Raw genomic sequence first — 10820 nt, 5'->3', positions numbered from 1 at the left:
AAGGCAGTGAACAAATTACTGCAGCTCGCAACCAGGATCAGAGAAAAATTCTCGATAGCTCAATTATTACCCAAAAATATATATCACAATTACACACACTATAACTCAAATCAAGTGCCGTAACAGCAAACGGACCATATCAAGTACGCGTTACAACCAGATACCATTACTCGAGTATGAAAGTGACCCCTCGAAAGACAGCAGAAGACGTCATAAATTATTTCACAATGCCAGAAAAACTTTATAAACTATGGTACTATATTAATGAAGACGCTGGCGATTTTTTTAGATTAAATGAGAATGTAAGAGACAAATTCCCTTTAAAATTCGAGTAGATTTTTACAACAATGTTTAACATTAATAGATAAATTCTTCATTGATTTTGAAATAAGCTTTCAATTGATTAAGCTTATGAGAGAGAGCTGAGAAAACAAAACTCAAAAAAAAGAAAAAGAAACAAAAAAAAAATACAGGGCCACTTGGGTTACTCGTAAGCAGGTAAGAGATCGGCTTCATACTCAGCGTACATATGCATTGCACAGACTCATTCGACATCAGATGTCAGGTTTTCTTGGTAAAGGTAGACGAACAGTGGCAGAAAGACCCAATAAAGATGTACGAGTTTGCAAGAAACAATCTGATCTACTAACAACAGTCTATGTCCTCGGCTAATATACTCCGGACTGTACTGATTGAGGCAAAGACTTCTGATGACACTTTAAATGCATTGACGACAATCCCTAGGCCTAAATAACAGACTGATTAATGTCGCACATTTACGAAGAAGAAGATGCGATATTGGCTCAAGGATGAAAATATTCAATGGTACTTCACTTATGATAATAAGAAGGCAAGTGCTGTCAAACCTTTCAACCAGATGCCTGATAAGAAACAATTAATAACTAAAGCTGCAAGTCGCTTCACGGGGCCGAAGCACTTGCAAACATTGGCTAAAGTTACCAGAATGATATTTCTAATCCACGTAGAGCCTGATATACATTGGCAAAAGTTTGCATAATAACTTCTGACTGTCCACAAAAAATAAGACTTTGAGCTCTATCAGGTAGCACTGAAGTTGATATGCACATGGCTAATAAAGTAGAGGATGTGGTGCCATAAGTTGCGCGATCGCACCAAATATAAAGGTGTAGCACTTGTAGTTACTGATTTATGGGCAGATCTGGTTAATCGAGTTCAAAGTCATCCTTATCACGTGACAGTTTGGCAAAAGTCTCTGCTCTTATACTTATGCCTGTCGGAGACAATACTGAAGATCGAGACAATGTCAGTACCATCAGGGACGACACAGCAGAGATGGTACAATAATTGGTATTTGATTATTGGTATCACATGTGTCAGCCTCACCCATATAGGTTTATATTACCAAATGCCAAAGGACAGATTTACCCTCAGGCTGTGACTCATCATTCAGTATTTGAAATTTCGTCTGAGACTACATCAGGAACCTCACCGGAGCATGCAAACTCTAATATCGAATAATTTATCTGTTAATCGTTTCTTTTCCCCCTTGATACATAAGTAATTACTCTGATTATTGTAAAAACGATGTTGGACCAACATCGGCTTGATTGACTATTGCCCATTCTATGGCTTTAGATACTCAAGGTAGTGATTGACAACCCAGGAAAATCGCATCCAAATAGGAGTCATAAAGTAGCAGGGGGCAGGTACTAAAACTTTTGTAACAAAAACATTTCTCAAGCAGTAAAATATCACTCTAAAAGAATCTAATGCATAGGTAACAATGAGAGCAGCGGTTTGCATACTCAGCCTCACGGCATATACAGAAACTTCACTTCTTGACCATATGTTATCAGGTCAAGGTGAAGAAGTCAATCAAGAAAGAGAAAGGCATGAACAAGCCTTAGAGTAACTTAATAAAGACTGAGAAATATTGAACAACAGCATATCATTTTTGAGTGAAAAAAGTCTTTGCGCCATGCACAATCATGGGAGGGAACTAGGTGTGACTGCTGATGAATTTGAACTATATGCAGCTAATGCCCATGATGGGGGATCTATTAAAGCCCCAATAGCTGCAAATGTTTAATGAACCGATCTCAAAATATCCTTAGTTTTCCAAGAGGTTTCTTTCCATTAGAGACTGAAAAAGTGTATAACGCTGCCATGAGTGTCGTGAGTGGCATGTAAATTCAAAGGTTTTAACGTCATTTTAGATTTCTCGCCATTTTCAAAAATTTGTCATATGACAGAGAAAATAAAGATTTTAACAAAAAAATGTTGGCCACCATGTGATGCATTCAAGTACATGACATCATACTTGTTTCTGTTATGATCACGATGTATATGTGCAGGAAAATACTGTTTTTGTATTTTCCCGTGGGGGCGCCATTTTATGGGTGCGGCACCCATTTATTGTTAAACCTGTTAAAACATGGAGGCATGGTCCAAATCAGCGAGCAGTGATACTTCAATACACGTCCTTCAGCAAGTACATTTAAACGAACCAATTCTGGTTTGAAAATAAAATCATGAAAATAATGCATAAAATTAGCAGCTATTGGGCTTTACATAACGACAAAATCTATTTTGCAGACTATTATAGCACTTCAAACAGTCAGAAGAAATGGAAACTCGTTTATATGACCAGTTCAGTCGCCCTTTGTGGACTTTTGTTACAATACTCTAACCACCATAAATAATATTATATTAGGTGAAAAACAATATTAAAAAGTTTCAGAAAAATTTACATGTGACATATTGGCTTATGTATTGATCTTAAGTAATGCAAGTTAAGAAAGACAAACAGGCAAATATTCTTATTATACATACCGGACTACGGCTGTGCGATGATAATTTGTAATTTTTCAGAAGCACAATTTTCCGAAAGACTGGTCTTTTTTGTTGGTGTTTTTTAGAATGCAGTAGATGCCCAACGTATTCATAACGTGCGAAAATATTTGGTGTTTTGATTGATCCATGACGCAGAAAATACATGTATTTTCTAGGAAGATGGGAATATTCATGTGAAAATGTAGCCGCATGAAGAAGTGCTACTTTTAAAGCATGGATGGAATTAGGAACACTTATGCTGAATAAGTGTTTCCATAATTAGTCGGAGCACCGCATGTTTGAACACGATCAGAAAGAAGCAGTACGGTCTTTTGTTTGACTGGTAAGTGTGTGGGTGTGGGGCATTTCAAGGCTTTTGTTAGTGTCATGCTGAGTACATTCACTGTGAGTTTCTTGTTAGTATTAGCTACAATAATGCGACGGCTGTCAAAGTCAAGGTAAGTATGCTAGATGTTATATGCCCGTATAACTTCACAATTGGGAAATTCAGGGGCATTTATGAAAATTTATGCAGTAACGGTAATTCTATAATAATAAGACAATACATTTCCCACTATTTGCATAGCGCCTATTTTGTTTTTCCATGACTATTCGGAAGAGTAGAGTGCAATGCCCTAAAATTCATAAAGTTATTGAGCAGATTCCACATAACATTAAGGTTCAATCAAAACATCTTACACATACTTGTTATGGCACAGTTGAGGTAAAAACAATCAGTCTAGCATTTCATAATGTACATATAAGCATATTGCTGGCAAATGACATTCACAGACATTACAGTATTAATGTAAGATGATGCACAAAATATCGGTAAAAGTGTATATTTACCATACTTCCGGACCAGCTCTTTTTCTACACTGTAAACACTCTTCATAGTCAATGGTTGTGTCAATTGCTAAATAGAATGCTCCAATTTTATCAAGGAGTTCATCAGAGAGGAATGCTTCTTCCATCATATCCTGCAGTTTCCCATTCTCATATATTGCCATTAGGTACTCCAGCGCATCTAATGACCGACATGCCATTAAATAGGAAATACTTTTGTAACGTATACCCTGCAAAGTAATGTCCTTATGTAGATTATCCAGCATTCTAGCGACAGTTTTAGAGTTTTCCTTGACCTCGTCACTTTGGTAGAAATCTCTCTCGACTTCCTCAACTGTTCTGCCTCTCTCTGGAACCACTTCACTCACTTGCATCTTCAGTTTAATGATGACATCTGCATATGTTCAACACATGGAAAAGCAGTGTTTATTATATCATACAAAAATTATTTTTTAAGCTTTTATTTGCTATGAGGGTTTGGCCGGGGGAACATGGGAGGGTAAGTTTTACAAACCATTCCTTGGGGAGGGCTTCATTCTGCAAACTTCTACTGTTTTTGACCTTTAATCAAACATAGACAAATACCAAGCGAAAAAATATAGCTTTGCCACATTTGGAAAAATCACTTTCTGATTTGATGGTTTGTCTTCAGTAGTTCTAGGCCATCGGCCCAGCATACTTAACATAGTTAGCATCAATATACAAAAATTGACAGGAAAATAATAATTACAAACACTCAGAAAAATTGATTATCATTTATCTCCTTTCTCACTTTCATAGCGTGAAAAGTGAAAGCGGCTAGACGTTGCATTATATTTGGATCATCAGATGTCATCAGAGAAATAAATTTTCTTTCTGTTGGTGGACTGAAATAATAACGAGGAATATACTTCATCCTCAAGTTATCAAAAAAAGTACAAAGTAAAACAAAATGGTATTCATTTTCGACTTCGTTACTATCACATAGCAAACATACTCTTTCATTTGCATCATTTTTCAATTTTCTGTCAGTCTCAATACGCAAATAGTGAGAAGAGCATCTCAATCGAGCTAACATAGACATGTGTACATTAATTTTGACAACAGAAAGATATTTTTCTGGTGTAAGTGAACACTTAAGTTCTCGATAACAAGAAAGTTTATCAAGGCTACAAATTTCACTGTACCAATGGTCATGCAAATAACTCTTTAAGTTCTCTACAAAAGTACATATGAAGCTATTCTCATCGGGAACTTCTTGTTGCTCCCATACTTCTTGCAAATTACAGAGACACAGTAATTTTTTACGTGGTGTATCCATGTGGGTTTCGACCTGACACCAGATTTATCAATGTGATATAGCATTTCATAACACTTCCTTGGATAGCGGTTTTCTGGCATTTTTAAAAGTTTACACCAATATTTAACACATTTTTTGGCTGTATACAAGTAAACTGGAAATCTGCCACACTCGCCCAACACTGCAACATTTGGGAGACAAACTGAAGTTTTTATGCATTGTATGGATGTCCATAACACTGAAAAATCACTTTCTATCAGTATTAAACTATTTTCTCTGTGTCCATTTATTCAATGATGTAGGCATTGCATGGAGAAAATGATTTATCGGAACTTACTTTCATCAGGAACTCGCGATGTCTTTTCACAAGACGGGTCGGCACACTCTGTCTCTTGGGTCGGTCTGTCTTCTTCTCGGGCGTTATCGAAATAAATGAACAGTTTGAAGATAATATATCTTAAGACATAACTAAACATAAAATTTTCCCTAAGGAACAGGCACATGGGTACAAAAAATTATAGTAATTTAGGTCTAGCATTAATTTGAGCTGAATTTGAAACTCACGGAGGAAATGATTCCAGCGGCATTGTGAAATTCAAAATTATAACTTTTGCCATAGAATTAACACAATTTTGGGGGTAATTTTAAGTTTCACGCGTAGGTAAATATTTGGCAATTTATACTCTAATAGCAGAGTTGATTCTTTATTTTGAAAGTAAATGGTTTAACGATGCCTTACAAAAAGTCTGATAAAACGTTTAGGTCAATCTCTACATGGGTATTCATTATTCTAAAAATATCTTTGGGTAAAAATGAAAAGTACATAAAACGACCATTTTCAAGTTAGAGCAATTTTATTTTCTTTGGAATATTCGTTACACTCGTTGTTCTTTATTTAATATCTGCTTCATAAATAAATAAATAAATAAATAAATTAATTAATTAATTAATTAATAATTAAAAAATAGTTAATTTATCTAAGATTATTAAAATATGTTAAATATGATCACAATGGATAAATATATTTGATCCATACTACAAATATCGTCTTTTATCATTAAAATGTACCGTTGTGTTGAAAACATTATTACGCTACCTTTGTCGTATTGTTTAAAATTCATTTTTGCAACAATCTAGCTGACTCGTTCTCATGGTCGCCGGAAGCACAAACAAACAGACAGATTCGCAACGGGTATTGTTTAAGGCGTGAAGCGGTTACGTAGCCCATCCATGTTCGCTTCGCCTCGCCATATGCATAGAGTTATCACAGGGTTGGCGGCCATTTTGAATTTAAAATATCGCAAAACGTTTGGTGATTTGTTTTGCTATTTTCAAACTTTTAAAACGGTGACCCTTGACTTTTTTTGTTATTTTGGTATGAGAAAGGTTGGAAGTGTCATTTAGGAAATTTGAGCAAAAGTTAAAATATTTCACTTTCGAGAAGCATACTACCTTAAAGATTAGATCGAACGCGCTCGTATAGTCACTGCGATGCATTCATATGCGACTTGCTTCACAATGGTATACCTACCCTGCCTGCTTCCTGACAAATGTCAAATTAGATGCTAGACACGACATAGTTTCTGCGGACTTTCACTATATAAAATTTTGGTAATTGCGATAGTTGACAGTGTTCAAATGAAAACAACTACATGTCATGACCACATTTTTCGTGACGGAATATATCTAATCATATCCTGCCAACCATCCATAATAACCGAAAGCTCCGCTATGGCAAACTGGTGTTCATTAGTTTCGAGTATATTAAGAGCGACTTATCCAAATTCAATGCATTGCTGAATTCTTTGTGGTGATTAGTTAGGTTGAAGTCATGTGATTAATTTTTTACTGTTATAGAATCGCAAACCAACAGCGAATCAGTAACTGTGGCGTACATTCGATTAAGATACAGAATGCATGATTACATGGCGGAAAATAAAACGGTTCTAACAAATGACAATTTTGAGAAAACGTGTTCCGTTTCTGATCTTTAATCCAACACAGACAATACCAAGCGATTATTGATTTTGCATAGTCCATGTGAAAGACAGAATTTTAAAATAAGAAATAGCTTTGCCACAATACAATAATTAACTTTTATCAACTGACTTTGTTCCTGTATCCGTTTTGTCGAGTGTACCTGAATAAACATATAAACAAATGAGCTATCTCCCCGCCCTTTAAGAGGCATAATTTATGCATTTCATGGAGAGAACGATATATCAGAGCTTACCTCCATCTAGTACTGTACTCCAATGACTTTTCACGCAAGGGCGCGGCAGACTTTGTCTCTTGGGTCGGTCTGTCTGTTTCTCGGACATTATCTGAATGAATGAATGGTGTAAAAATAATATAGCTCCACACATAACTAAACATACAATTCGCCTTTGAGACAATTATTTGGGTTCTAAAACTTGTATAATAATATTTAGGGCGACTGTTTTTGCCTGCTCATTTCGAAACCCAACGAGTACAAGTTTTTAGCGCCATTTTTGTAAAAATCTGAAATTTTATTTTTGCTATAGAATTAATACAGGGATAATGGCAATTTACAATTTCATTCGTAGATAAAGATTTGGTAATTGGTTACTCTTATATCAAATTGTATCCTTGATTTCAAAACGGTTCAAAATTGCTTATAAAAGTTTGAGCAAAAGTTTTTTGTCTATTTCTACTTTAGTGTTCTATGTCATCTTATCGTATTTTTGGTAGTTCCCTTTTGGAGTATTTTGGTGGCCCTGAAAAGGGCCGCTTGGTATGGGTTTCTGTAAGCGCTTGGCGCGTTTGTTTTGGCGATAAGCCTAGCTTTTTATGCTTCTTTTCGCCGATTCGATGTGCTTGGTGAGTAGGTGTTTGCCGCCTTCTTGTCACTGTGTGTGCTTACATGGACAGTCTGCATAGCCCTTGAATGTGGTCTCGATTTTGATCAAACTTACAATTTAGGAGTATATATCAAAACTGATAAATGATTTATGTGATTACTGTAGCTATAGATAGGCTACATTCAGGACGGGCAGCGACGGGCAGTAATTAGTAGGCAAAACAGGTGGTTTTCACCGTGGGCAGAACTCGGTGCAATGATACTGAACATCTACACCGAAAATTATTGTTCTAAAAATTCATCATTGTGTTGAAATGAAAATTAAAACTGCCGTTTTCATGTTCTTGCAATTTTATTTCTATGCAAAGTTTGTTTTAATATTCGATATCTGCTTCATAAATAATTAAACAAAGAATTTACTTATTTATTAAGGTTTTTGAAGTATTAAGATAATATTTCAGTAGATAAATGCTTTTGATGCACACTGTAGGATAGCAACCAGTATCGTTCAAATGCACCGTTGTGTTGTAATCATGATTACGCTACCTTTTTGATATTGTTTAAATTTCATTGTTTGCGAGAAACTGACTGACTCTGTCACATTTTCCCCTAACGCCGTTCAAGAAGTGCAACTGTAATAAATAGTAAAAGACGACAAATAAAAACAAATAAATATATCATTGCCAATTACACGTGAAAAACTACAAATTGTTCTGAAAAAGCATCTTTTAAAAGGGGTAATGTTGAAAGATAATACCTACCTCCTTCACGTTCTAGCAATTGTCTTTCTCTTGGAAGCTTGTTAGATTTAGTTCCTTGGTTCGGTTTCCCTACTTCACGAACTGTAGCTTAATAAATAAATGCAAAATTAAATAGATTCGATATAATAAACGCATAACATGACATTAGATACTATGGCGGGCCCTGCTGTTATGATTTCTTATCGTGCAGAACGAATGGTACGTAAACCACTTACCTTCGCCATGCTCTTTCAGTTCTATTTCTTTGGTAGGTATATACAGTTGATTCGCTGTGGTTGCTTCACCAATAGTATCTGCACACACACACACACACACACACACACACACACACACACACCACACACACATATATATATATATATATATATATATATATATATATATATATATATATATATATATTTACATATATATTGTTTTTAAGGTTCACATTTCTTGTAATCTAATATGCCTATTCATCCCCTGCCAACCTCTCCATAATAACTGAAACCTCCCTAGGGCAAGCTAGTGTTCATTATTTTCGAGTATATAATCAAAGTGAGACTTGAGTGGACACCGTGGCTAATCGGTATATATCAGGGAGACAGTGCAAATCTAACAAAACTCTCAACGCTGTCAATATTATAGGAAGATCAAATTATGTGCATAGAATCATCAAGTTGGCTTGAGTAAATTTGAGAAATGGCGTAATTATGAAAAAAAAGTGATTAATGTGCAGGCGAGGCTCAACCAAACTGAATACCGGGTTAAACTTTTGATTTTTGGTAATATTACATCTTAGTATCTACGAAAATGGGTACACTTCCGGTTACTTGCATAGTATATTATGAATATGCGCATGCGTAGCCAGTAAGCCGCTGGCGCGACTATTACCTCAAGTACAAAGTGGATGAATAAAAATCATCAAATCCGATCTTTGTGATAGAATCGTAAACCCAAGAGCGAATCATGAACTGTGGCGTACATTCGATTAAGATACAGAATGCATGATTACATGGCGGAAAATAAAACGGTTCACACAAAGGATTGTTTTTAAAAAATTGTTCAGTTTCCGATCTTTAATCCAACACAGACTAATATCAAGCGATTATTGATTTTACAAGGTCCATGTTAAAGACATAATTTTAAAAAATAACAAGCACCTTTGCCACTATCGGAAAATTCACTTTCGATAACGTTACTTTGCTCTCTTTATCCGTTTGTTCAAGTGTACCTGAATAAACACATTAACAATTGAGCTAGCTCCCCACCCTTTAAAAGATATAAGCATTGCATGGAGAGAACGATATATCAGAACTTACTTTCATCAGCTACCGGTACTCGCAATGTCTTTTCACGAGAGGGGTCGGCAGACTTTGTCTCTTGGGTCAGTCTGTCTTCTTGTCGAACATTATCTAAATGAATGAATGGTGTGAAGATAATGTATCTCAATACATTACTATACATACAAATTGCCTTTAGATAGGTATTTGGGTTCAAAACTTTTATAATAACTTAGGTCTACCATTTTGCCTGCTCATTTCGAACCAACGAAGTACAAGTTTTAAGACGGCATTTTTTCGTAAAAATCTTAAAACTTTATTTTTGCCATAGAGTTAATACAGAGATGATGCCCATTTATATTTAACGCTTAGGTATATATTGGGTAATTGGTTTCTCTAATTTCAAATTATGTTCTTCATTTTGCTAGAAAAGGGTAAAAATTGACTTACTGACAGTTTTAGCCAACATTCTTGGCCAATGTCTACTTTCACACCTAAAACGATTGATCTAAAAATTCATCATTGATTTGCAATAACAATTAAATGTACCGTTTTCATGTTCTTACAATTTCATTTCTTTGGAAAGATTGCGACACTCGATTTTTATATTCAGTATCTGATTATTAAATAATTAAACGAAGAATTGAATGATCGAATGAAGATTATTCAAGTAGGTAAAATATCATTTCAACAGATAACCGCTTTTTCCACACTAGAAAATTTAAACCATTTACCATGAAATATACCGTCCTGTTGAGAGAATGATTATGCTACATTTTGGATATTGCTGAAATTTCATTCTTTGCAAGAAACTGACTGTGTAGCTCTACAAACGCTAGTCAAATGTCAACAAAGAAAACTTTCATACGAATATATATTTATCACATGAAAAGTCTTTGTACTGCGTTAGATGACTCGTTTATTTCGTTGGGTCGCAGAAGCATTCCGTCGAGTAGAATTTATGTGGGTCAATTATGTTCTTTCCTGTGAGCGCACAACTGTGATCGGTCGGTTATCCCAGGTGATAAGCAGACTAC

General features: G+C 35.3%; 2 protein-coding genes and 1 long non-coding RNA gene across 3 annotated transcripts in view; all 3 read right to left on the bottom strand.

Moving 5' to 3' along the window:
* The window catches only part of LOC139124550 (uncharacterized), a 7210-nt gene extending 3339 nt beyond the window's left edge, over positions 1-3871 (bottom strand). The window contains exon 1 of the long non-coding RNA XR_011549956.1: positions 3664-3871. This is a non-coding gene — a long non-coding RNA (uncharacterized lncRNA). The remainder of the gene's footprint in view (positions 1-3663) is intronic.
* LOC139129418 (uncharacterized) overlaps positions 1-10820 on the bottom strand; it is a 304872-nt gene that overhangs the window by 124778 nt on the left and 169274 nt on the right. The window lies entirely within an intron of this gene.
* The window catches only part of LOC139129421 (E3 ubiquitin-protein ligase TRIM71-like), a 195313-nt gene that overhangs the window by 28142 nt on the left and 156351 nt on the right, over positions 1-10820 (bottom strand). The window lies entirely within an intron of this gene.

This window comes from Ptychodera flava, chromosome 3 (genome assembly GCF_041260155.1).
Source record: "Ptychodera flava strain L36383 chromosome 3, AS_Pfla_20210202, whole genome shotgun sequence".
NCBI lineage: Eukaryota > Metazoa > Hemichordata > Enteropneusta > Ptychoderidae > Ptychodera > Ptychodera flava.
This window is presented reverse-complemented; position numbering and strand designations above follow the sequence as displayed.